The sequence below is a fragment of the Aotus nancymaae genome, unplaced genomic scaffold, assembly GCF_030222135.1.
Source record: "Aotus nancymaae isolate 86718 unplaced genomic scaffold, 86718_ANA_hifiasm-v0.15.2.pri h1tg000019l, whole genome shotgun sequence".
In the NCBI taxonomy this organism is placed as follows: Eukaryota; Metazoa; Chordata; class Mammalia; order Primates; family Aotidae; genus Aotus; species Aotus nancymaae.
Window position 1 is genome coordinate 33,843,199 of NW_026988431.1, and position 27,898 is coordinate 33,871,096.

Consider the following 27,898-nt stretch of genomic DNA (forward strand, 5'->3'; position numbering starts at 1 on the left):
CCCTCTGGTACCATCTTGACCACAGCAGGTTCCAGACATTGGCTTTTTTTTATTTTTTTGAGACAGGATCTCACTCTGTCACCCAGGATGGAGTGCAGTGGCATGATCATAGCTCTCCTGCCTCTGCCCTTCTCCCTGACCTGGAATCACAGCCAATTAACAGTTTTAGTTAGACCACTTTCTGCATCCAGAGCCAAATGGAAATACTACCAGCAAGGGCAGCATTGCCACCATTTCCCCAGATTGTGGCTGGTCAATGTGCACATATCCCAAGCCACTGAGCACTTGGGGCTGAGTGTTCATCTCTTTTTGGCCAAATAGGACATCGTTGTGAAGAGCAAGATTCAGCACAGGTTCTCAAGGGCACCCACCACATGTAGGGAATCTAGGAAGGCAGCTAGTTGTTGCCTGCTCTTGCCTAGCAGAGAAAACCAGGGCGAGGAACAGACTCCTAAATGTTTTCCTCTTTATAATGGGGCTTGTTGGCCAGGAGCTGCTGCTGCTGCTGCTGTGTGTATAAAATACTAAAATTAATTCTCATAATTGGTGTAGGCTGGAAAAGTGGAGAACTAGGAGAGGCAGGAGTCAAAGACATTGCTGAATGGATTGAAAAAACAAATTTCAGAGCTAAGCCTGGAAGCTTCTTAAAAAGGTAATGAGACCTTTTTTCCTGTTGAACTTTCAAACCTTCTGACCCTGTAATTTCTGCTCTGGAGTTTATCAGGGACACTGGAGGCCAAGAGTGTAGCACGACTAAAGTTACTGGGACAAAGCTGGAGGCAGGTCAGTGCTCCACAGGGGAGTCCCAAGGGCCTGCAGGCAGCCACTGCCACCAAGAACTTCTAAGGCCAAGAAAAGGAAGGCTTGAAACCAAACATCCCTCACGGTCCCCAGCAAATGTGTTCCTCATCAAGGCAGATACAAACAAAGTTTATTAAAAAGCCTTCTAAAGGGACATTCCAAATCACCAGCAGGCCTCCTCGAGGTGACTGTCCATTCTCCTGCGAACTCTTGTTTCAGCCTTGTTGGAGCTTTTCAAACACCGAGTCACCAATGTATCCAGGAAGGAAAATAAACAGGGGGCTCAGGGTGACCCAGCGCTCAGTACAAGTCTGCACTTTCTGACACCACAGCCGGCGGGGTTGATCGGAGTGACCCGGGAATCGAGTATAAACAGGGCAGTGAAGCCTCTGGCTCTGCGGTGGGGGTGCTCCCTCTTTGTGTCCTATTGGCAGCCCACCAGGCAGAGGAAGGGCCCCTATGGTTACAGAAATGATGGCCTGGTACCATGGAGCGAGCTCTGGAATGGGAAAGTCATGCGCCTTCTGCATTCTGGGAGGAGGAGAGGACCCTGCCTCTAACTAACTGAAAATTTCCTCATCTGTAAAATTGATGGTTTTCCCAATAGATGAAAGTAGGGTTGCTCTGGTTGGAGTGGAGTTTGAGAGCATCAGAACTGGCTTCATATGTTTCCCAAAGCATGTAGGGGTACCTGTGGATCTCTAAGGGCCTGTGGAGCTGTTTAATACTACCCATTCCAGAGTTTAAAATAAGATTCTATAATTTAAAAATAATCTAAGTATAAAGTGGACCAATAAGCAAGTTGTGAACCAGAATAGCAGTACAAGGGGCAGGAATAGCTCTGTCTCTAGCGCCAGATAGACCTAAGTTGCCACTGCCTACCTGTGTCACAACTTCATTGCTTAGACTTCCAGAACCTCATGAAGATGGGGTCATGATTACTGCCTCATGCCATTGGTGTGAGCATCTGTGCTAAAGTCTAAACCATCAGTAAAGACTGACACAGAGTCAATGCTTAATAAGTCATAGCTCATTTGACTCAGCAATCCTATTACTGGGTATATACCCAAAGGAATACAAGTTGTTCTACCATAAAGGCACATACATGTATATGTTCATTGCAGCACTATTCACAATAGCAAAGACATGGAATCAACCTAAATGCCCATCAGTGGCAGACTGGATAAAGAAATTGTGGTACATACACACCATGCAATACTACACAGCCATAAGAAACAATGATATCATGTCCTTTGCAGGAACATGAATGAAGCCGGAGGCCATCATCTTTAGCAAACTAATGCAGGAACAGAAAACCAAATACTGCATGCTCTCACTTTTAAGTGGGAGAAAAATGATAAGAACTCATGGGCACCAAGAGGGGAACAACAGACATTGGGGCCCACTTGAGGATGGAGGGTAGAAGGAGGGAGAGGAAAAGAAAATAGCTATTGGGTATGATACTTAGTACCTGGGTGATGAAATAATCTGTACAACAAACCCCTGTGACACAAGTTTACCTATATGACAAACCTGCACCTGTACCTTTGAACCTAAAATAGAAGTTTAAAAAGTGGTAGTTATTGTATTTTTATTGTTGGACATGCCCTATGACACTAGCCTGTTCAACATTTTGGGGAACCAAGGGGGTGTCCAGATAATAAAAGAGAGGAGGGAGAAGAGAAGGTACTCACGGGAGGAAGGAGGAACTGTGCTGCTGATAAAAATCACACCCATAACAATTTATTGAGAGCTTCTATGAGCTAGTACTGCGTATGGAGATTATAACAAGTCCCTCTTGCGACACTCCTATGCTGCTGGATACTGTGTTCTTTTTCTTACAGGGAGAAAACTGAAGCTCAGAAAGCCTCAGTGATGGCCCAAATCTCCAGGCCTGTAAGAGGACCTAGGACTCGCTGTCTGATGCCAAAGTCTAGGCTCTTGGCCCCTAAGGGTCACATGTTCCTAAATCTGAGATGAATAGTGCCCTCTTCCTGAGCCAAAGATGGCCTTGGTCTGAAGCTCCACATCTTGTCCTGTGGGGAGCTGGCTACTGCTGCCAGTTGCAATGCTGGAGAAATCCTTCCTGTCACAGCATTGTGTACAAAGCCAGGGAATGATTTGGCCAGTTTGGGTGATCCCAGCTTTCCTGGTTTTAAGCCCAGATTCTCAACTCTGGCTTCACACTAGCGCCACCTGGAGAGCTTTGAAAAACTCACACCACCCAGGCCACCCAGACCAACGACATCAGCATCTCCGGGTGGGGCCAGGACATTAGTATCTTGTTAAATTCCCTGGTGATTCCAAAGAGCATTCAGGCCTGAGGACCTCTCAGAAGGGAAAACAGCTGGTTCTGGAGCTCTCATTCTCTTTCACTGACAGGCTGGGGTGGGGGCTGGGAGTGAAGGAGGTGTTTCGAGGCAGGAATTGTGCATGGGTAGGGAGTTAGTAAAAGGGGAGAGATTAAAGACTGACAAAGCATGTGTGGGGTGTGGGACATGGAGGCTCAGACAGGTTAAGTACTGGATTCGGAGTGCACACACAGGGTCAGTGGCAGAACTGGGAATCATCACATCGCAGTGGTACCAAAATGACTGGGATCTTTGTTACCAGGGAAACACCAAGCTCAGTGGTGGAGTTTTCCAGGACCCAGTTCTGCACCTGATTTTCTTTCCAGCCCATCTTCTCACCCATCAACTGTGTTCACATCCAGGGCTTTCATCACCACCTGACTCTCAAAATTTTGTTTCCAGTTGTGACTGGTCCTTGGAGTCTCAAACCCAGTGACTCACCTGACATTTCCACTTGGATCATGCCAAGGCATCTAGGGCTTCACATGGCCAAGACTAAACTCATGAACTGCTTTTACCCCCAACCTGGTCCTTCTGCATGTTCCCAGGCCCGGGCACCAGGAATCATACTTGACTCTTCCCTCTCACTCACTGCCCATGTCCATCACCAACACCTCTTAGTACCTGTCTTCTTAGCTTTTAGTACTTTTAAGGACCTGTCCATCTTGGCCTCTTGTCTTCATCTTCATTGCCACCTCACTAGTCAAGCTATCATCATCTTTGGTAATTTATTCTTTTAATTTTTTACTTTTTGGTAGTTTATTTTTGCTTACATGATGATTTGACTTACATCTGCTTCCCCCACTAGCTTATATACTGTGTATGGGCAGGGACTAGCTTTTTTTTGTATCCTCAGCATCTTACTTGGCCCTCAGTAAATATTTGTCAAGTGAATAACCTTGTTTTAAACTTTTTATTCATTTTGAGGGTTGTTGATATAATCACTGCTTCATTATGGCTTGCTGCTTTCAGGACGATGAAATCATGAAGCTGAAATCAGGACGATGTGCTTAGATGACTTTGCATTCCATGAAGTCTGGGAGCAAAGAAGTTTTGTCTATGGAGGTTGAGCAAAGGGGTCTGAGGGAACCACATGCTGTGAGCTGAGACGTGGACACACGACAGGGCAGGTGAGTGCACACACACACTTACAACCGTCCTCAGTCAGCCCTTCTCTTGCTTCCTTGCTCAACAGACGTTATCTTTATTTGGAGAATCAATTATGAAATCAATCCCTCACTATTTCTCCAATAATGCAGCTAATAAAAAGAAAAGCTATTTTGATGGTGTCTGGTTTTCAGCTAAAAGGAGGGTCAAAATAGCAATTTTATCAGCTGCCCTTTGAAAGTGCTTCTCTTGGTCACAGCAGTTCACAGGGGGAAACATGATGATTCTGACTCCATTCTTGATATTAGCTCCTGCTTGAGGTGACAGATTGTGTTACCTCTGAAGCAGGACATCCATGGGTAGCCAGCAAGGTCGAGTCAAGATTATATCATGCCACCTGTGTCATCAGAACATGGCTCAGTTCTCCCCTATCACCTGTTCCAGTGAAATACTGGCCAAAATGGTGTGTCTGTGGGATTCTAGCAAAAGTGGGCCATGGGAAGAAGCCCCAGGCCCTGGGCTCTTCATGCCTTTTCTTGAACCTCCTTTTCTAAGACGCTTCTCCAAGAAAACTACCCGTGTCATTGTGGCGACTCCGACTTGTTGTTCCTGTCCCCAAGTGGATGGAAAGGCCCTTGAGGGCATTCCCCACCATCACCTATCTGGGTCTTTATGAGTTCTTAGGATTTCCCTGGTAGGGGGCAGAGGTATGGCTGTGAAGTAGTTAGAAATTAAGTACTTGAGTCAGAGAGACTACATCTACTTTCTGTATCTGTCACTTCTTGGCTAAGAACTTTGGGCAAATTAATACTGCTGAACCTCAGTTTCCTCATCTATAAGATAGGGATCATAATGGTAGTTATTATATGTTTCTTGCATAAGGTTTTGTGAGGTGGATTCAATGAAATAATGCATATAAAGCTTTTAGTTTAGTGCCTGGCAACAGGAAATACATAATAAATACCAGCTAATGGAATGAATGGAGGGTGGAAGTGCCCCTCCTTCCTGGGTTGAGGGTCAGGGGAGATGCTGGTATATGCTGGAACCCATTGGAGGTGAATTCTCAGCTCCTCTAAGTTCATCACTCCTTTGGATCTGATTTCCAAAAATGGAAAATAGACAGCATTGTCCTTTACTGCCATCTTATTAAGCAAGGCCCAGATTTAGAACCCACATATTTTACAGGTTAAATGCCATCGGAAGACATAAGACAGATTGCAGTGTCCCCAGCCAGCAGCTCCTTATTTGCATATATCTTACAGATTCAATTAGTTTTATTTGTTGTCCCTTTTACTAACCCATCTTGTCTAAATATATTTTTTGAGACTCTGAATCTGTTAAAGAAGCATTTGAAAGGAACTCATCAATTGTTCTTGGCCACCAAAGAGTAAACAAAAGCGCAGATACCTCATTTTCCTAGGCTAAAATCCCAGCCACCCTGCTTTGATGTGCCAACATTCCCTAATGAGGTCAGGAAAGCAGCATGTGTTCCCAAGAGCTTCTTGTGCACAGCCAGGCCTCAATGACCGAGACGCTCAGGGTGTGGTCGGGCTCAGAAGAGCTCTGCCGATTTGCAGCTACCTCTTAGGTTGCCATCTTGTGGCAGTTGTTCTGAGGTGAGTCTGCCTGTGGGTGATGGGGCTCCTAACATCTCCAATGAAATGCTCCCCTGTGATTATGTGCACTTCTTGATTATGTGTACGCTCCTCTGTGTGTCCGTGTACCTGCCTACATTTGCATATGGGGCTCTGGGTCCTAAAATCCAATTGTAGGAAAATTGAAATGAATTAAGAGGATCTCAAGATGGGGTCTTCTCCAGGTGGGACATTCAGGCCAGCATAGGATTGCAGGGATTCAGGTGATATGTCTGGAGCAGTGTAGTGTCAGGACAATAGTAAAAGCTACCATTTATTGAGCAATTACTATGTGCCAGATGTGGCCAAATACTTCCTATGTATTATTTCATTTATTTATTTCATTTATTTACTTATTTTTTTGAGATGGAGTTTCGCCCTGTTGCCCACGCTGGAGTGCAATGGCGGGATCTCAGCTCACTGCAACCTCTGCCTCCCAGGTTCAAGCGATTCCCCTGCCTCACCCTCTGAGTAGCTGGGATTATAGGCATGTACTACCATGCCCGGCTAATTTTTTGTATCTTTAGTAGAGACAGTCTTTCACCATGTTGGCCAGGGTGGTCTCAAACTCCTGTCTTTGTGATCCGCTTGCCTCGGCCTCCTAAAGTGCTGGGATCACAGGCATGAGCCGCCATGCCTGGCCTATTATTTCATTTAATCCTCACAATAGCCTTCTGAGCTAAGCACTGTAACTTCCCACTTTTACAGATGAAGAAACCAAGAAAAGAGGAGAGGTTAAGGCACTTTCTGAAGTCTTGGAGCTAGTATGTGATACAATTTGGACCCAAAGCCTACGCTCTAAACACCCCTGTGCAGCCCTGGGTAGGACATAGAGCCACAAATACCTGGGAACCTGTCCTGAGTTAGCCACTTGGGTAATGTGAGCTTGGCCCAGTCACTTACCTCTCTCACCCTGTTTCCTTATCTGCAAAATGGAGCTCCCACACAGGGAAACTGTGAGAATTGAATGAGATCACCAGCGTATTATATTTAGCACAGTGCCTAGCACAGGTGAGGGCTCAGTAATATAAGTTTCTTCCCCCGGTCCCACCTCTTGGTTTAGGAGGGAAGAAATGGGAGGGACCATCTCTTCTACCACTTCAGCATCCTCTCCCTCCTCTAGGCTTTACAGCACCCTTTGCACCAATGTCAGGAGGTCCTTGGTTCCTGACAGCATGAATACCATTTCTCAGTTTAATCATCTTGGCTGCACGGGAAAGGCAGCACTGGCTAGTGTAAGGAGCTCTTGACCAGAATTGAGGCTAACCTTGGTTTTAGTCCAATTCCAGCTCTGAGACTTGGGCAACTGCTGTCTTTCTGGGTCTCAGCTTTCCCATCAATAAAATGGAGGATGTGTCCATATACAGGACCAATGTGCATACATGGTATAGGTGCAGCCACTCCCTGGTTCTGCACCCATTAAAGATGTGATTAATCAATTGCACCATCTTTGTTGGTGATACTGGATGTAGCTGCAGAGCTCTCCCCAACACATGGAGGTAATCACTATCAAATGGTTAGAGTTGAAATGACTACTGGAACCTCGTGGCTCCAATAGCTTTCCTGAAACAGTTTGCTGTCTAAGGACCCTTCCGTCTCTGTTATTCTGACTCTACCATCTGGGTCTTTACTGCTCTGTGGGACAGTGCAAAGAGCATGGGTCTGAAATGAGGGGAGTTGATTATAGCTCTAGCCACATCTAGCAGTTCTGTGAACTTGGGCAAGTTGTTTACACTTTCTGAGACCTGTTTTCTAATTTGTAAAAAGGGAGTCCTTACATAGGCTCTCGCCATTCGCATTGTTGTGAGACCCAAAACACTGTAGCCTCCCTAAAGGCAAGTCCTGGATCCCTGTCATTGTCGCACTGTGCTTAGAACAGGGCCTGGCCTGAAGCTGGTCCTTCATGAAGTTTCGTTCAGTTGAAGTATGGTAGAATATTAAACCTGTAAAAATGGAAGGAACTACAACACTATCAATTACGTCTCTAGAGATGTGGTTTTCAGTCTTTATGGAGCACAATGCTGCTCTGGGAGCCTGTTCAACATGCAGAGTTCTGGGCTCGGCTTCAGGAAGCTGATCCAGGATGCCTGGGTTAGGACCCAGAAATGCCCAATTTCAGCAGGCTTTCCTGGGAATTCTGTTGAAGGTGGTCCAGAAACCACGGTGTGGGAAACAGGGCTTCAGAGTTGGGAGGCTCAGAATGGAAGGTAAAATAAATGGAGAGGCCTCAGTTTGTTGCAGTTGTCCACCAGGAGTTGAATAGGATGGCATTTTGGAGTTCCCAGAGCCTCTGGACCAGTGAGGGAGTCACCGGGAAGGCTGACTGTGCCTGCCCCCTCAACCCCTCATTGGCTGCTTCTCTGAGATTTCAGTGCTCAGTGACTGACGCTCTTAGGTTTCAGTGCTCTGACCCTTGTGGCCCGCACAGCAAGCAGCCAGGTTAGGGGCAGTTCCCCTTTATCCCAAGTAAAATAGGAGTGTTGGGGTGTAGGCTGCCAATGCTGTTCATCCTTAACTATCCTGTGTGGCTCATGTGCACTCTCCAGCTCCATCCACAAGCTGGAGACACAGATCCTTTAGGAAGGGCAGCTAGGAGGTGGCTGGCAGGGACTCAGCCAGGGTTCTGCAGCTCAGGTGGAGTGTGTGTGTGTGTGTGTGTATATGAGACACACAGAGAGAGATGGAGACAGACAGAAAGACAAAGAGTGCTTTCTGGCGAGTTTGGCTATCTACATGGTTCCCAAAAACGACTGAGTAGAAAGCGAAAAACAAATGTCATGTTGGGGAATTTTTTTCCTGCATGTTGGTAAGCATGGAAATCTTTGGAGACACCCACGTACTAGATGGAAATGGAAATGTTTCATCTTTACGTTTCAGTGTGTGATAATGCATCTTGCATATGTAGACAATTGGTAAAAAAAAAAAAAACACTCTTAATGATGTTACTTTGCTTTACATTCATAATCATCATTGTTGTCATCATCATCCTCATTACTCAGGCTGATTTCATGAATTATTGAGAGAGAGCTGGATTTTGAATTCCCAGTAAATTTTGATTCAAAATGAATCAAAATTTAAAAAAAATTTTCTTCTTTTCTTTTCCTTTCTTCTCAGGACCTTTCTTCCACAGCAGCCAAGTTCTGTTAACCTCATGGGCTTCTTAAGTGATTAAATGAGTTAACATGTGAACTCTGCTTACAATAGTGCCATAAATTCTCTTAAAATGATGTCCATCCTTCTTTGTTACTACTACTATATGCACAATCCTGTTAACATAAATCCAACTGGAGCAAGCCCCTTAGTTATCCCAACCAATGGGGGAGTTATCTGTCCTACAGACATTAAATTCTCGGCCAACCGAACTCTTATACTTTAAGAGAGGAGACTTGTGCTCTTTAGCCACCTGGGAAGTAGGCCGTGCTGGACTCTGCTGTCTTCAGAAACAGGGCTTGATGGGCACAGCCTACTTTTTCTCTGGTTTTGCAGGGGTCAGAATTTAGAACACCAGCTGGTGGTTGTCAGACCACTACATGGCCCAGAGCCAGTGCTTCTTGAGTTATTTTTCTCCTTGGTTTTTTGTGGTGCAACCTTCCCATTCAGAGTCTCAACTGTTTCCACTTCAGAGAATCTTCTGTACTCTTCCTTCTGAGTCCCTGTACCAAATCCATCAGGCCCTAGGGACAAGCAAGACACTGTTAAACTTGCAGGAAAAACAACAGTCAGTATATTCTGTGCCAGAGGGCTGCTTTTCCTTAATCCTAGGCTGTGAGTGATGATCTGGAAAAATGGTTGCCATGCAACACCTTTCAGAGAAATGAACTGTTACCTGGCCATTGTATACCAGTGGGACATGGAAGCCTCTCCTATGCTCAGCCATCCCTGGTTAAGTACCCAGCTGGGTGGGACACTCTAACCAGCCTCCTTTCTTGGGCTTCCTGCTGCCCTAGCTTGTGCAGCATGTCTCACAAGTGAAACCAGATGGCCAGGGTGGGCAGTGAGGGAGACCCAAAAAAAGACCCAAGGAAAACTGAGCTCCTGGTCCCACCCACTGCCCCAAACTGCTTCTGAATTGGTTCATCCATGAACAAACCCTAGAATTCCTTTTATCTCCCAATCACCAAGAATTTGATCCTTTATTTAGTCCTGAAACTCGGAAACTAATCTTTTATTTATCTCCGCTGTAATCCCACTTCAGGCTGTGTGTGGAATACACCACTTGGGAACAAACCTCTAGGATTTCAGAAGGACCCTCGGTCAGGGAAGCGTAAGGGCTTACAAGGGAAAGTAAAACCAGGCCCAGGATGTTTTGGTTCCATGTGTGAATTGGAGAAGAATGCAGCTCATTTGGGCTTGTGTGATGGGGAACGAGCCACAGGCAAGCTCCCTAATCACTAAACCACAGGAGAGGGTGGGAAAATGGGGCTGGCATGATGTTAGGCAAGGCAAGCTGGTTGAAACAATTTCCCAGGCTCCCTTGAATGCCGGGTTGGCCCTCAAGCCAGGGCAAAGGATCATTGACAAAGAATCACTGCTGCTTGGAGTGTGCTGAGAGGCTTTAGATGGCCATCCTTCTGCCTGGTTTTGCCCTCTCCTGTGGATCACGGTCAATGTGGCAGGCACGTGGCAGCCAAATGCACCCTGGCTACCTCTCCCGACCTGCGGACTGATTTCCACTGGGACCCTGAAAGGACCACCTTGCTTCTGGAGGTCTTCCAGACCACCATCTCTGCTCTCTTTCATTCATTCATTCTTGTATTCAACAAATATTTCCTGAGTGTCTACTAGGCCTAGGGACCAGGGCTGGGAAATGGCCATTCGGTGCTGATCAGGCTATCACAGAGCTCATAGAACCCATGGGGAAAGAAATCAGATGCCCAATAAACAGTCATTCAACTAAAATTATGATGGAAGGAGGGGAAGGGCCACACTGGGGCTTTGGGAGCTTGGAATGGGGGAACAAACCTTGTGCCAGCAGTCAGTGGCAAGCAAGCTGACCTTAGAAGTATGAGTAGGCATTAGCAGGCTAGAGTTGGGGTGCAGGGCATCTTCCCAGATTCCTTCACTCTCTTTGGCTTTTTGGCTTCTCCATGCTTCCCTCCAATGCTTAGCTCCTGACTTGGACCTCAGGGCACTTGGCATGCACTCAGGACTCCACTTCTAGAACCTGCCTCTGGGCCCCAGCCCCTGGCACCACTTCCAGAACCAACCAGCTGGTCTGGCCCTCCCAAGCCCCCTTCTGGGGAGGTGGCTTCCTTGTCTCAGTCCTTCTTTCATCAGCTCACTCCCTTGTGTACCCATACATCATTAATTCACATACCGTGTCAGCCCAATTCTACGGAGCTTTCCTGGCACCTGCCGGCCTCACAGGGGCTTCAGCTCGCTTTGTTCATGCATTCTCTCCCTCAAAAGTTTGCTCCTTCGCTAATATTCCCTCAGTCCAGGCCAGGCACTGCTCTGGGCACTGACTGAGTGGTAAAAGTAAGACTGGAAGAGGACCAAGACGGCGGGGTCAGGGAAGACTTCCTGGAAGGGGTGACACCTGGGAGAGTCCTAAGGCTGAGCATGAGTTAGCCAGGTGCATTGCCCTTCTGTTCACTTCTGCTTCTCATGGCCTTTCCCATGCCTCTCCATCCTCTATGCCTGCCTGTCCTGTTTCTGAGCTTCAGCTTCAAGAGATAGTGCTGGGAGGGTCCTTGGAAGTCTTTCATTCTGACCTGCCCATTTGACAGATGGGGATAATGAGGTCCCAGGAGGAGGAGGGATTTGCCCAGAGTGAAGCAGCTAAAGGAAGCACGATGGCTAGTTACTTCTATTGTTCCAGAGTCTGTGCGCCTAAGACTTACTTCTCCAGTCAGAAAGCCTTTCTTTAAGCTTAAATCAGCTCTCTCCTCTGTGTGGCTCCTGGTGCCCTCCTGACCACTCTTCCTCTCCCTGCCCTTTCCCTTGGCCTTGCCTCATGGTCTCCAGGGAGGGTTTTGCATGGAGTCATAATGCCTTCCTGCCTTTGGGCAGTGGAGTCTGGAGGGGATATGTATTAGGATACTCAGGGGACTCTCTCTAGGGAGAGTCCCTCTGGGCTCTGTCTCTTAGGGCCTCACTAGAGACAGTGTCAGTCCCTTCAGGCTGCTATAACCTAATACCTGAGACCGGGTGGCTTATAAACAACAGAAATATATTTCTCACAGTTCTTAATGCTGGGAAGTCTCAGTCTGTTTCCTGCTTCATAGCTGATGCATTGTTGCTGTGTCCTTACAGGGTGGAAGGGGCCAGGGGAGCTCTCTGGAGCCTCATTTATAAGGGGAGTAATCCTATTCATGAGAGCTGTCCTTGGGATTTTAATAAGTGAATTTTGGGGGCACACAAACATTCAGACCATAGCAGACAGTGTAGCTTCGCTGTTAAGAGCTGTGAGACATGCACCCCATTTTAACATCCTGTGAGCCCCAGTTTTATCATCTGTCCAATGAAGGTTAAGAATAGGGCTAGCAGCAGCTTGAAAGAAATCATGTTTGAGAAGTGCCTGCTACATAGCAGGTGCCCACCATTAAATGCTGTTATTGCAGTTCTCTGTTCAGCCCTTGCCCATATAGTCATGGCCAGAGGTGGAGGAGGCATGGAAGTTTCTGGAATGCAGCATCCAGAGGCCTAGGGTAGGGGGCATAATATGCTGATGGGCCAGGTCTCTAGGGAAACAGAGTTTGATGGATATGTTGCTAGAGGATAGAGTGGAATTAGAGGGCCACAGGTTAATAAACGGTAATCTTCTGGAGTCTTCCCCAGTTTGACATGAAAAGGAAGAAAAATGCCAGTAAATGTCTGAAGAGCCCCCTCTCTGACTTTTTGTTTTTTCTGAGACAGTCTAGCTCTGTAGCCCAAGCTGGAGTGCAGTGGCATGATCTCGGCTCTCTGCAACCTCTCCCTCCCAGGTTCAAGCGATTCTCCTGTCTCAGCCTCCTGAGTAGCTGGGATTACAAGGCACCCATCACCACGCTAGGCTAATTTTTGTATTTTTAGTAGAGATAGGGTTTCACCATGTTGGCCAGGCTGGTCTCGAACTTCTGACCTCTGGTGATCCGCCTGTCTTGGTCTCCCAAAGTGCTGAAATTACAGGCGTGAGCCATGGTGCCCGGCCTGAAAACCCCTTCTAATAAGCATGACACGCGCAGACGGTTCTGTCATTCAGTCCTGTCTGTGTTTGTGGGTAGGACTTCTGTATCCACGAAGGCTTAGCTTGCAGGGCTTTGAGCCTGTGATGGCAGCAGAGTCTAGGCCTCAGTCTGATGAATGGATTTAAAAGGAACTCAGCTTAGAAGAGAGTTCCTATTAGAGCCAGGTCTCAGTAGGAACAGGGAGACAAATGATTCCCTGGCTGGATGTTTTTGGGCACACATACCAGCTAATGAACCTGCTCAGAGAAGCATGCTGCCATATACTGTCCTGTTACAGCAGGGAAAACTAAAGCACAGAGACCTTGATTGATACCCAATCTGTTAGCAGAGCATCTTGGACAAGAATCTGAGTTTGTAAACTCGTGTTTTCTCCCTTTTTTTAAAAGTCAAAATTATTTTCATTTGGATTCCAAATTGTACATTGATATAGACCCACATTTGCATTTTAAACTAGACAATACTGCCTTCCTGCCCTAATCTTGAAGGTTTCATTTAAATTTGCAATCTGTTTTAAGAGAAGTAATATTTTCTCATAGTAGTTTTCCCCTGAGAAATTTTTCCTATTTCAAAACACATTTTGAACTGTGTTATGTTTTCTCTCCTGGTGCTCATACCATTCTTCTTCCAGGACCAGATCCTGTGATTCTGTGCCTGTAACTTATTCCTTAGATCCTTGCTTCCTACTTTTTCTCTCTTTCTTTTGAATTATGGTAAAGAATTTGGTTTTAATTCTAAAACCACTGAGAAATCATGATTGTAAGTTGGAGAGTGAGATGATCTTATTTATATTTTTTAAAAATATTAGATTTATTGAGATATAATTTACATACCACAAATTCACCTTTTAAAAGTATATAATTCAGTGATTTTTAGTTTATTCACAGAGTTGTATAACCATTACCACCTTCTAATTCCAGAATATTTTCATCACCTCAAAAGAAAACCCATAAATGTTAGCATCCACTCCCCATTCCTCCTTTCCCCAGCTCCTGGCAACTGGAATCTACTTTCTGTCTCTATGGATTTATGTATTCTGGACATTTCATATAAATGTAATCCATTGTATGTGGCCGTTTGCCTGGCGTCTTTCACATAGCATCACATTTTCAAGGTTTGTTCATGCTGAAGCATGTATCATTGCTTCACTCATTTTTACTGCTTAATAATATTCCATTGTCCGGCTATATCACATTTTGTTTGTCCATTCATCAGTTGATGGACATTTGGTTTTTTTCCACTTTTTGGCTGTTATGAATATTTGTGTACTGTTTTTTGTGTGGACTTACATTTTGACTTTTCTTAGGTATATATCTGGGAGTGAAAATTTTGGGTCATATGATAACTCTGTTTAACATGTTGAGGAACTTCCAAACTGTTTTCTAACGTGGCTATGCCATTTTGCAACTCAACCAGCGATGTGTGAGAGTTACAATTTCTCTATATCCTAACCAACACTTGTTACTGATTGTCTTCTTAGTTTTAGCCATTCTAGTGTGGTTTGCATTTCTTTAATAACTAAGGATGTTGAACATCTTTTCAGGAGCTTATCAGTCATTTGTAGATCTTCTTTGGAGCAATGTCTATTAAAATTATTTGCCCATTTTTATGTGGGCTATTTGCTCGTCTCCTCTTTTTTGAAGTGTGTTAGTGGGTAATTATCTGATCCTATGGGGCACAGGGAGTTCCCTGCCTCTTTGTAGTCCAGGGATCACCACAGGGACGGGAACCACCTTGCCAATTAGGTATTGTCCTCTGGGATTCTGTAACCCTGGAGCAGCTTCAGAAACCCTGAGAGTGGTCCAGGGTCACAGAATGAGGCCTGAAGATTCAGGAAAACCAATGCGGAAGGCATTTACTGAGGCCCTGGCTAAAAGCCAGGAGCTATTAGACTCGTCCCATGACTTCTATGAGTCGAAATACAGTTAGTGACATGGGGACAGTAGCTGTGTAATAACCAGGACAGAGGCAAGCCTTCGAACTCTGAGTGATGGGGAAAGTTAGAAGGTATGTTCAGGATGATACCTCAACCCAGGCCTGGTATCCAAGGCCCTTTGGACAGCCAGGTTGGGCCCAGATGGAGCTGCATCAGCTTTGCTCAGGCCTCTCGCCTGCCCATGCATAGGACAGCTTTCTTTTACCCCACCACTCTTCCTCAGCTGGCATTCTGTCACCAGGACTTTCTGTCCTCTGGTGAGATCCTGGCCATCCTTGAGACTTTAGATCCTGCATATTGTCCCTCTGACTGCTCAGCTCATGAGGATTTCCCGCTTCTGACCTGCATACTGACCTTCCCCAGTGACCCACTCTTGCCTCCTTGGTAGAGGGTCCTTAGGAGGGGGCAGACACCTAATCCCAACCAGAACAAGCTCCTACTTTTCCATATGAGCCATACAGAGGTGCTCTTTCCTTCAGGGTGTTCCCCTGGCCAGGGAGTTTCCTCCCTTCCTTTCCTTCTTTCTAGCCCATCCTCATAAGTCCAGCTCAGTGCCCCTCCCTGGCATTTCCTGACTGCTGCAGACCACTGTGACAGCTATGACTGAATTGTATCCCCCTCCTAAGTTTGTATGTTGAACCCCTAACCCCCAATATGATGGTATTTAGAGAGAGGGACTTTGGGAAATAATCAGGTTTAGATGAGGTCATGAGTGTGGGGCCCTCATGTTAGGATCTGTGCCGTCATCAGAAGAGATAGTAGAGAGCTTGTGTGCTCCCTCTCCAAGCCACGTGAGGACACAGTAAAAGGAAGGGCGGCTGTCTGCAAGCCAGAAAGAGTACCCTCACCAGAAACCAACCATGTTGACACTTTGATCTTAAACTTTTGAAGAATGGTTTAGCCTCCTGAACTGTGAGAAAATACATTTCTGTGGTTTAAGACAAGACAGTGACCTTTTCATCATCTTCCTGAGCTTCCATTGTATGTGTGGACAAATGCATGTGCGTGTACACGTGCACACACACACACATAGACACACACACATACATAGATGTACACACACACACACGTAGACACACACACACATATATACAGCTGATTCTATTCTATAGCACAATGCTCCCCAAATTCCAGTCTTCCTAGCCTGTGTACTACCTTCACCAATTTTTCATATCCAGGGATTATTTGTACTTACTGTATTTGTTTTTTAAAAATGTTTACTTGATACATTTTGTTCTATTGACTTTTTTCATGTGCTGCCTTTTTCAGCCTTATTCAAAGCAATACTATGTAGTGCAAAAAGGGATTTCATGCGATTAGTTTTCTGATATACATTACAATACAAAAGCATTAGGCTTGTTCCTCTAAAAACCTAAAATCATCCTTGCCATTGCCACCAGTGGCATCAATTCCACACTTTGGAAAGCACTGCCCCAGCGCTATTTTTTTGCTACTTCATGCCTCTCTATTTAGTTTATAGCCTCCTGGGTGTGATGGCGCACACTTGTAATCCCAGCACTTTGGGAGGCTGATGCAGGAGGATCACTTGGGGCCAGGAGTTCAAGACTAGCCTGGGCATCTCTACAAAAATAAAAATAAAAACAAAAATTAGCCACGAGTGGTGGCATGTGCTTTCTTTTTAGAAATGTCTATTCATGTCCTTTGCCCACTTTTTAATGAGATTGTTTTATTTTTACTGTTGAGTTGTTTGAATTCCTTTTATATTCTGGGTATCAGTTCCTTATCGGATAAACAGTTTGCAAATTTTCCTCCCCCATTCTATGCGTTGTGTCTTCAGTTTGTTGATTGTTTCCTTTGCTGTGCAGAAGCTTTTTAGTTTAATATATCCCATAGGATCCAGCTGCTTTCTGAATGTGATGTGCCAGATGTTTGATGGTTGGAGAGCTGCAGATTTCTCAGCTCTGCAGCAATCCAGTTCTTTAATGTCTCCTCATTAAAGAACCTCATGGTGAAAGTGATATGCAGCAAATTTTTTATCCCTTTCAGTGTTGCTGGATGAGTGAAATCAAAAGTTAAGAGAAAGACTTGGATATCCAAGACTGGGAAAAATTAGATCTAATGGCAATTTGTAAAGAGTAAGTCACATTTATCACAATTAGAAAGGAAAATAAAAGTGCACACAACTGTTGAATAGTTTGCAGAAGATTCATGAACTCCATTTCATTGTTACAGGGAAGGAGATGCTGGGTAGTATCACTGCTACTTTCCTGAAGGAGTAAAGACCACTCAACCACAGTTATTTTACCTTAAAAATTTTTTTTTCTAAGATGGGGTTTCACCATATTGGTCAGACTGGTCTCAAACTCCTGACCTCAGGTGATCCGCCCACCTCAGCCTCCCAAAGTGCTGGGATTACAGGTGTGAGCCACCGCGCCCGGCTTACCTTTAAAATTTTCTGACTAGCATCATTTCACAAATCTAAATGTATTGTATCTTAAAATAATGTATTCACAGAAATATAACTTCTGTGAAAATGCAGGTAGATATCATAATTGTATTATTTCCTCTTATGGATCTCCTCAGACTCTCAGCCTCATCTGCCCCTGGATGTTTAATCCCTTTCTCTACCTTGCCATCACTATGGCTATGGGTGACCAAAGTCATTCCATCCTGCACTGTGTCTTGAACTGAGGCTAACCAGCCTCATATGTGGACTGTCTGGATCCTCCTGTCACTTCCAGACTCAGATGAGACACTACATTAAAGAGTGTGGAGTCTGTCTTCCCAAAAGGCTACCTAATGGGAGAGATGATGCAGTTGAAAAGTGTGGGGAAGTTAATTTTCCATGGGGTAAACTTGGACAAATGAGAGACAGGAAGGAGTTGGTAGATACATTCCTTTTCCTTTCTCCCTTTGCTTAATGGCTGCAAGGCATGCTTTTCTCTGTTTGCCTGTTGCTCCCACTTCCTGGTCAATACTTGATATTTCCAGTCTTTATAATTTTAGTCACATTAATAAATTGCAAAGTTTTAAAAATATATATTCTATATACATGTCATTTGTTAGATATATATATTGCAAATATTTTTCTCCTAGTCTGTGAATTGCCTTTTAATTTTTTAATGGTGTCTTTTGAAGATCAGAAATCTTAAACTTTGATTGTCTAATTTATCAATTGTTTCCTTCTATTCGTTTTCCATAGTCCTTGCTTTTTGTTTCTTAAACTAAGAAGTTTTTGCCTATTCTGAGGTCATGAAGAGTTTATCAAGAAATTTTGTTCTAGACGTTTCATAGTCTTAGATTTTATGTTTAAGGCTAAGATTTATATTTATTAAATGTTTTTTGTAAAGTGAGGATCATGGTCAATTTTTTTCCCATGTAGATATCCACTTGTTCTAGCAGCATTTGTTGAGAAGACTATCTTTTTTTTTTTTTTTTTGAGACGGAGTTTCGCTCTTGTTACCCAGGCTGGAGTGCAATGGTGCGATCTTGGCTCACCGCAGCCTCCACCTCCTGGGTTCAGGCAATTCTCCTGCCACAGCCTCCTGAGTAGCTGGGATTACAGGCACGCACCACCATGCCCAGCTAATTTTTTGTATTTTTAGTAGAGACGGGGTTTCACCGTGTTGACCAGGATGGTCTTGATCTCTTGACCTCGTGATCCACCTGCCTCGGCCTCCCAAAGTGCTGGGATTACAGGCGTGAGCCACTGCGCCCGGCCTGAGAAGACTATCTTTTCTCCTAAAAATTACCTGAGTATCCTTCTCTCCTAAAAATTACCTTAGTACCCTTAAAAAAATCCTCTGATTGTGTATATATCTGGGTGTATTTCTTGACTCTTTTGTTCTGTTCCAGAGATTTCCTATGTCTGTCTCTACACCAATGTTTGCTTAATATAGCCCTATAATAAATCTTGAAATTAGGTACTGTAAGTACTGCAGCTATGTTCTTTTTCAATTTTTTTAAGCTATACTAGGTACTCTGCAATTTATATAAATTTTAGAATCATCTGGGTAATGTATATGAAAACTTACTGGAATTTTGACTTGTGTTAAGTGTGTAGATCGGTCTGACATGATAGAGAATTGACATCTTAAGGATTTTTTTTTTCAATCCATGAACATAATAAATCTCTCAACTTATTGAAGTCTTTAAAAGTTTGTCTCAGCAGTGTTTTGTAGTTTTCAATGAACAGGTTTGCATATGTCATGTTAAATTTATTTCTAAGTAGTTAATATTTTTGATACAATTTGAATGTTAATTTTCAATTTTGGTATCCAATTGTTCATTGCTAGTGTATAAAAATACAGTTGATTTTTGAATAGTGACCTTCTAACCTGAAATGTTGCTGAAGTTACTTATTATATCTAGAAGTTTTTCTGTGGATTCATTAGGATTTCTTACATATTTGATCATGTCATCTGTGAAGAAAGACAGTTTTATTCCTCCCTTCCAATCTATATTGCTTTTCCATGTATTTCTTTTTCTTGCCTTATTACCCTTGCAAGGACCTCTAGTATGCTAAATAAAATTGTTTAGAACATTCTTTGCCTTGTTCCCAATCTCAGGGGGAAAACACCTAGTCTTTCTATCATTAATTATGATTCTATCTGTAGATTTTTCATAGATGACCTCTATCAGACTGAGGAAATTCCCCTGTATTCCTAGTTTTCTTAGAGTTTTAAAAATCACAACTGGATATTGAATTTTGTCAACTTTTTTTCTGAATGTATTGTGGAAATCATATGGTCTCTTTGTCTAGAGACTTGATATAGTAAATTCTATTTATTGAGTTTTAAATGATAAACCATACCTGCATTCCTCAGATAAATGCCAACTGGTTGTGAAAAATTATCTTTTTTTCCTCTAAATTGCTGCATTCAATTTGCTAAGTTTTAATAAGGATTTTTATGTCTATGTTTATAATAGATATTGGTTTGAAGTTTTCTTTTCTTGTAACATTTTTGTTTAGATTTGGTATCAGGGTAACACTAGCCTCATAAAAAAGTTGGAGAGTTTCCCCTTCTCTTGTATTTTCCAGAACAGTGTATGCAGATGTGGTTTTGACTTCTTTTAAGTGTTTGTTACAATTCACTAATGTAGTTCTCTGGGTCTGAAGTTTAAATTTGGGAAAACTTTTAATTATAAATTCAATTTTTTTGATAGAAAAGAGACTGTTTATGTTATCTATTTCTCCTGAGTGAGCTTTCTAATTTTGTGACTTTTAAGAATTTGCCCATTTCATCTAGGTTGTCAATTTTACTGACGTAAAACTGTTAATAGGCTGGGTGTAGTGGCTCATGCCTATAATCCCAGCACTTTGGAAGGCCAAGGTGGGTGGATCACAAGGTCAGGAATTTGAGACCAACCTGGCAAAGATAGTGAAACCCTATCTCTACTAAAAATACAAAAAATTAGCCAGGCGTGGTGGTGGGCGCCTGTAATCCTAGCTACTTGGAAGGCTGAAGCGGAGAATCACTTGAACCCGGGGAGGCAGAGGTTGCAGTGAGCCAAAATGGCACCATTGCACTCCAGCCCAGGCAACAGTGCGAGACTCTGTCTCAAAAACAAACAAACAAACAACTGTTAATAAATATTCCTTTATTCTTATAATGTCTATAGGATATTTATTAGTTTTCTCTTATTCTTGATATTGGCAATATCTTCTTTTTTCTTAACCACTTTCAGTTTATCAATTTAATTGATCACATATAAACCAGATTTATTTATTTCCTTATTGGTTATCCATTTCATAGTTTATTGATTTTTAGTCATCTTTATTTTCTTCCTTCTGCTTATTTTGGGGTTAGTTTGATTATCTTTTTCTTACTTTCTAAAGATAGAAGTTTCAGTTATGAATTTTAGATCCTTCTATATTTTCTTTTAAGGATTTAATACTACACATTTCCCTCTAAGCATGACTTTAGCTTCATCTCCCAAGTTTTGCTATGTTGTGTTTTCATTGTCATTCAGCTAAAAATATTCTAATTCTCTGTCATTTCTTCTTTGCTCTATAGGTTGTTTAGAAGTGTGCTGTTGAATTTACAAATATTTTAGGCAATTTTCCAAATATCTTTGTTATTAATTTCAAGTTTAATTGTCTTAGAGAACACACTTTGATTGGTTTTAATTTCTTTAAAGTTATTGAGACTTGTGTCATCCTGGAATATAGTCTATCTTCGTGAATGTTATAGGTGTGTTTGTAACGATAGTGTTTTCTGCCCCAGGGTACAGTTATCTAGAGATGTCAAACAGGTCATGTTGATTGATAGTGTTTTTCTACTCTTCTAAATTCTTACTGTTTTTCTACTTGTTTAATCCATAACTGAGAGAGGAATGTGAAATCTTCAACTCCATGGATTTCCATGGAAATCTCCAAGGATTTGTCTACTTCTTTCAGTTGTATCAGTTTTTGTGACTCATCTACTTCCAAGCTCTGTTATTAGTCGCATACTCAATTTAGGATTATGTCTTCTTAATGAATTAAGTCGCATGAAAGCTTCCTCTTTAATTCTAAAATTCTAAAGTTCTACTTTGATGTTACTATAACTACTTATAAAAATAAAATTTTTAGGCCGGGCGCGGTGGCTCAAGCCTGTAATCCCAGCACTTTGGGAGGCCGAGGCGGGTGGATCACGAGGTCAAGAGATCGAGACCATCCTGGTCAACATGGTGAAACCCCGTCTCTACTAATACAAAAAATTAGCTGGGCACGGTGGCGCGTGCCTGTAATCCCAGCTACTCAGGAGGCTGAGGCAGGAGAATTGCCTGAACCCAGGAGGCGGAGATTGCGGTGAGCCGAGATCGCGCCATTGCGCTCCAGCCTGGGTATCAAGAGCGAAACTCCGTCTCAAAAAAAAAAAAAAAAAATAAAATAAAAATAAAATTTTTAAATTAAACTATGAGTCATGAGTGCATGAATCATAAGTATAGATCATGACAAATGATCACAAAGTGAACCACACATCTGATGAACACCCAGATCAATATAAAACATTGCTAGCATTTTCCTGATGATTAATGAGGCTGAATACGTTTGTAATTTATATAGTTTCCTTTTTTCAATTTTTAATTTTGAGACAACTATAGATTTACATACAGCTGTAAGAAATAATACATGAGCTCATGTAAGCTTTTCACCCAATTTTCCTTAATAGTGAAATTTTGCATAACTATAGCACAATATACTAACTACAGAGTTAACATTGATAACTTATCTGTTTTATTCAAATTTCACTAGTTTTTCCTGCACTCATTTGTATGTGTGTGTGTATACCCACATACACTTAGTTCTGTGTTTTTTAATGTGTATAATCATCTGATCACCATTGCAGTCAAGATACAAGACAGTTCCATCACAAGTACTATTTGTGTTATCCAACTCTCTCCTCCCAGCTGCGCCTGAGTAAAAGTAGAAAACCACTATCCCTTTTGCTAAAATTTTGTCATTTCAAAAATGTTATAAAAATGGAATTATATAGTACGTAACTTCTTCAGATTTTGCGTCTTACTTGGACTTGGTGGAAAATTTACACTTAATATAATTGTTGATTTGATTTTAAACCCATCATACTGGTATTTATTTTATTTTTTCCCATCAGTTATTTATTCCTTTTCTCCTCTTTTTCTGTCTTTATTTGAATAGTTGTGTAATTTTTAGAAGTTCATTTTTGTCTTATTTTGACTTACTAGCTCTATCTCTGTTTTAATTTTTGGTGGTTGCTTTAGATGTTACAATATGCACCTTTAACTTACCACAGTCTTTCCTCAAATAATATTGTACTAACTTACACCAGTGCACTTCTATTTTACCTCATGTTCTTCCAGTAATGGTTGTCATACTCTACTTCTATGTATGTTATAATCTTTACAATATACTTTGGCTGTTTTTGCTATATACAATCATTTATCCTTTAAATAAATTAAAAATGAGAAAAATATCTTTTTACGCTTATCCATAATTTGCCTTTTTTGGTCTTCAATCCTTTGTGTAGATCCAGATTTCCATATGGTATCATTTCCTTTCAAGTGAATAATTTGCATTAATACTCTTTATAGGGCAAATTGACTTATGAAAAATACTCTTGCTTTTTCTTTTCTTGGAAAAGTTTATTTTGCCTTCATTTTTGTAGGGTATTTTTACTGGATTTAGAATTATGGTTTGACAGTTTTTATTTCTTTCAGCACTTTAAAACTGTCATTACATTGTTTGTATTGTTACTGATAAGAAAACTGTTATATTTCTTATTTCTTTCTATTTAATGTGTCTTTTTTTTTCCTTTGGATACTTTTAAAGATTTCATCTTTATCACCAGTTTTCAGTAAATTGACTATATGCTTTGGTGTGTGTGTGTGTATGTGTGTGTATGCATGATTACCCTCTTGAGGCTTACTGAACTTCTTATATTTGGAGGCTTATAGATTTCACTGAACTTCAAAATCACCCCTCCCTCCCATTCTTTTCCTCCTGAGATTCCAATTACATGTATGTTAGATGGCTTGATATTATTGCAAAAGCTACTTCTTTTTTCAGCTTCTGGGTGCTTTAGTTTTGATAGATTTGATTGTAAGTCTTACATTCTCTTAGTTTTTTTCATCTGCAGTATTTACTACCATCCAATAAAGTTTTCATCTCATATATTATATTTTTTATCTCTAGAAGTTCCATTAGGTTCTTTTTTTATATTTTTAATCCTGTCCTTATTATACTTAGTTTTTGTTTTGTTTTGTTTTGTTTAGGTTTTGTTTAAAATCCTGGGGCATACTGAGCATCTTTATAATAGCTGTTAGTGTTCTTGCTTGCTAGTTCTATCATTTCTGTTAATCTACATTGATTTCTACCAACAATTTTTTGTTTTATTTTTAATTGACAGATAATAATTATATATATTTATGGGATACAATGGATATTTTAATATATGTTTACATTGTAGAAGGATTAAATCAAGCTAATTAACAAATTCATCACCTCACATACTTATTTTTTTGTGATGAAACATTAAAAACCTACTCCTTCAGTAATTTTGAAAAATACATTGCATTTTTATTATAGTCACCATTCTGTGCAACTGATCACTAAAGATTATTCCTCCTGTCTAACTGAAACTGTGCACCCTTTGATTAACATCTCCCTTTTCCCCATCCACCCTCCTCCTCCAGCCTCTGGTAATCATTATTCTGCTTTACTACAAGTTCAACTGTTTTAGATTCTGCATATATGTGGAATCTGAGGGCATTTGTCCTTCTGGGCCTGGCTTATTTCACTTATCATAATGTCCTCCAGGTTCTTAATGTTGTCACAAATGACAGAATTTCCTCCTATTTTAAGGCTGAATAGTATTCCATTGTGTATATATACTACATTTTCTTTACCTATTTATATAATGATAAATACATAGGTTGGCTCCATATCTTAGCTACTCATAATAATGCTGCAGTGAACATGGGAGTGCAGATACAAAACTGTTTATCCACATGCAGAGGAATGAAATTGGATCCTTGTTTCATATCATCTAAAAAAATTCAACTTGGCTGGGCATGACATCTCATACCTGTAATCCCAGCACTTTGGGAGTCCGAGGTGAGTGGATTGCTTGAGCTCACGAGCTCGAGACCAGCCAGGGCGACAGAGTGAAACCACTTCCCTACAAAAAATACAAAAATTAGCTGGACATGGTGGCTTGCATCTGTAATCCCAGCTACTTGGGAGGCTGAGGTGGCAGGACTCCTTGACCCAAGGAGGCAGAGGTTGCAGTGAGCTGAGACCACATCACTGCACTCCAGCTGGGGTGACAGAGTGAGACTCCATCTCAAAAAACAAGCAAACAAACAAACAATTGGGAAGTAAATTTGGCAAAGAAAATATGTTCTATTTTTAAAGAAAAGAAATAAAAAACAACTCAAAATGGTTTAAAGACTTAAATGTAAGACCCCAAACTGTAAAACGGCTAGGAGAAAACAGAGGGAAAAAGCTTCATGACATTGTCTAGGTAAAGTATTTTGGATATGACCCCAAAACACAGGTAAGAAAAGCAAAAATAAGCAAATGGGATAGAATCAAACTAGAAAGCTTCCATACAGCAAAGGAAAGAAGAGAATGAGGAGACAACCCACAGATTAGAAGAAAATATTTGCAAACAATACATCTGATAAAGGGCTAATATAAAAAAATATAAGGAACTTTATCAACTATTTTTACTCCTGTTTATGGATCACATTTTCCTGCTCATTCACATATTTAATAATCTTTGATTTGATGCTAGTCATTGTGGAGGTTTTATTTTTAAATGTCTTGATTTTATTGCCTTTTCTTTAGGATGGAGTTTTGCTCTTGTTGCGCAGGCTGGATTTGCAATCATGGCTCACTGCAACCTCCACCTCCCAGGTTCAAGCGATTCTCCTGCCTCAGCCTCCCAAGTAACTGTGATTACAGGTGCCTGCCACCATGCCTGGCTAACTTTTAAAAAATATTTTTAGTAGAGATGGGGTTTCACCATGTTGGCCAGGCTGGTCTCAAACTCCTGGCCTCAAGGGATACACCCATTTTGGCCTCCCAAAGTGCTGGGATTACAAGCGTGAGCCACCACGCCTGGCCTATTACCTTCTTACTCAATTTTGAAAGTTCTTTATTATTCTAGACACACAAGTCCTTTATTAAATATTTGCATTGTGATATGTTTTTTTTTCCATTTGTGGCTTGTCTTTCCATTTTCATTAACAGTGCCTTTGGAGAACAAAAGTTCTTCGTTTGGATGAAGCCCAAGTCATCAGAATATTCCTTTTTTTTTTTTTTTTTTGACACGGAGTTTCGCTCTTGTTACCCAGGCTGGAGTGCAATGGCGCGATCTCGGCTCACCGCAACCTCCACCTCCTGGGTTCAGGCAATTCTCCTGCCTCAGCCTCCTGAGTAGCTGGGATTACAGGCATGTGCCACCATGCCCAGCTAATTTTTTGTATTAGTAGAGACGGGGTTTCACCATGTTGACCAGGATGGTCTCCATCTCTTGACCTCATGATCCACCCGCCTCGGCCTCCCAAAGTGCTGGGATTACAGGCTTGAGCCACCATGCCCGGCCAGAATATTTCTTTAAGGATTGTGCTTTTGGTGTCATATTTAAGAAATCTGAGGATGGGTAGAGTGACTCATGACTGTCATCCCAGCATTTTGGGAGGCAGGAGGATCGCTTGAGTCCAGGAGTTCAAGATAAGCCTGGGCAACCGAGCAAGACCCTCTCTCCACAAAAAATTAAAAAAATTATCTGGGTATAGTGGTTTGTGCCTGTAGTCCCTGCCATTTGGGAGGCTGAGGTGAGAGGAATTGCTTAAGCACAGGAGTTCAAATCTGTAGTGAGCTATGATTGCACTATTATACTCCAACGGATAGAGACGTAGTATCTAAAAAAAAAACAAACAAAAACAAACCCAAACCAAAAAAGAAATAAAAATAAATCTGAGGCCAGGTACAGCAGTGCACTCCTGTAATTCCAACACCTTTGGAGGCCGAGTCAAGAGGACTGCTTGAGGCCATTAGCTTGAAACCAGTCTGGGCAACATAGTGAGACTCCATCTCTAAAAAAATAAAAATAAAAATAAAAAAATTAGCTAGATGTGGCCGTGTGCACCTGTAGTCCAGTTACTTGGGAGGCTGAGGCAAAGGAATCTCTTGAGCCCAGGAGTTCAACGCCACTTGATGGTGCCACTGCCCTCCATCTTGGGTGACGGAATGAGACCCTTTCTCCAATAAATCAACAAATAAATAAATAACAAATAAAAGATGACATTCATATAATGTATACTGGAATTTTTAGAAGAAATGAACTACACATATTTATAAGTTATCTCAAAAAAAAAAGTAAACTGGAGAATATGAGGTAGTTATGTAAATTTAATTGTCCAGAAAACAACATAAACATTGCTTATTTATATCAATACACATGTATATGTAGCATTCATATATTAACTAGAATGATATCCACCATCTTCATGTCATGATGTGAATCTCCTGGGAATGGAGGAGAAGAGTGGGGATCAAAGGATATGACAACATTATCTGTAATATTTTCTCTTCTTTATAGTAAAAAAGACATTAAGGAAATAGTACTAAGAAAAAACGACTGCCAATTCAGGGTGATGGGCCCAAGAACATGAAAAAACTGTCAAAAATAAATTAGACCAAATGTCCATGCTGTGAAGTTGAATGAGTCCCCCTGAGAGGAAATCAAGGTGAAGCCCAGACTGCCCTGAAATTCAGCAATACCCATTGGTTAAAGTTCGTAGAATGTCATTGTACAAGCTGCTGCTGGAATGAAAGTGTCACAACTTCCTCCCTACCTTCTCTCGTTAAATACTGCTTTCACTAATTTTTAAATTCTTATTTGTAGAAACATTTCCAAAAGGTCCAGTGCATTACATTGGAATGTTGTTTGTTTACTATTTAATCTAATACGCATTTATCTTGATTGTCCAGGTCCAGGAAAAGGTGTTAAGGAAAGCAAGTGGAAAATAAAATCAGTGGTCAGCAGCACCTCAGAGGATGTTGGGAGAAACCATATAGGTAAATTCGCAATTGCAAAAACAAGGGAAGACAATGATCTGGATTGGAGAGAACTGACAGGTGTCTGGGGAGGTGATTAAAAAAAGGCAGGTATCTGAAAGAAAAGTGAAGGGAGCTTTAAGCCAGAGTAGGGTGAAACGGAGGACAGAATTGTCTGAAGGTGACAAAGTCAGAAGTAACATCTACAGCAAAAGCAAGGGATCTGAAAATCCGTGACTGGCTATGTGTGGTCTACTATCCTTGGTAAAGGTGCTTGCCAGAATCTACTTTTCTTTTTCGATGTCTTTGCCTGCCACTTACCAAGTAATTCTGCTAAAAAACCAATCAACTAGCCAGCCAACCAACCAACCCACTCAAACAACAGTAATGCAACTGCTCACTGCCGACGA

At 41.9% G+C, this 27,898-nt stretch overlaps 1 long non-coding RNA gene across 1 annotated transcript; it reads left to right on the plus strand.

The window, feature by feature from the left end:
- The first annotated feature begins 571 nt into the window (after positions 1 to 571).
- LOC105716546 (uncharacterized) lies at positions 572 to 27,888 on the plus strand. Its single transcript, XR_001107301.2, has 3 exons — positions 572 to 652; positions 4,125 to 4,282; positions 27,423 to 27,888. It is a non-coding gene; the product is annotated as an uncharacterized LOC105716546 (long non-coding RNA).
- Positions 27,889 to 27,898: the final 10 nt, after the last annotated feature.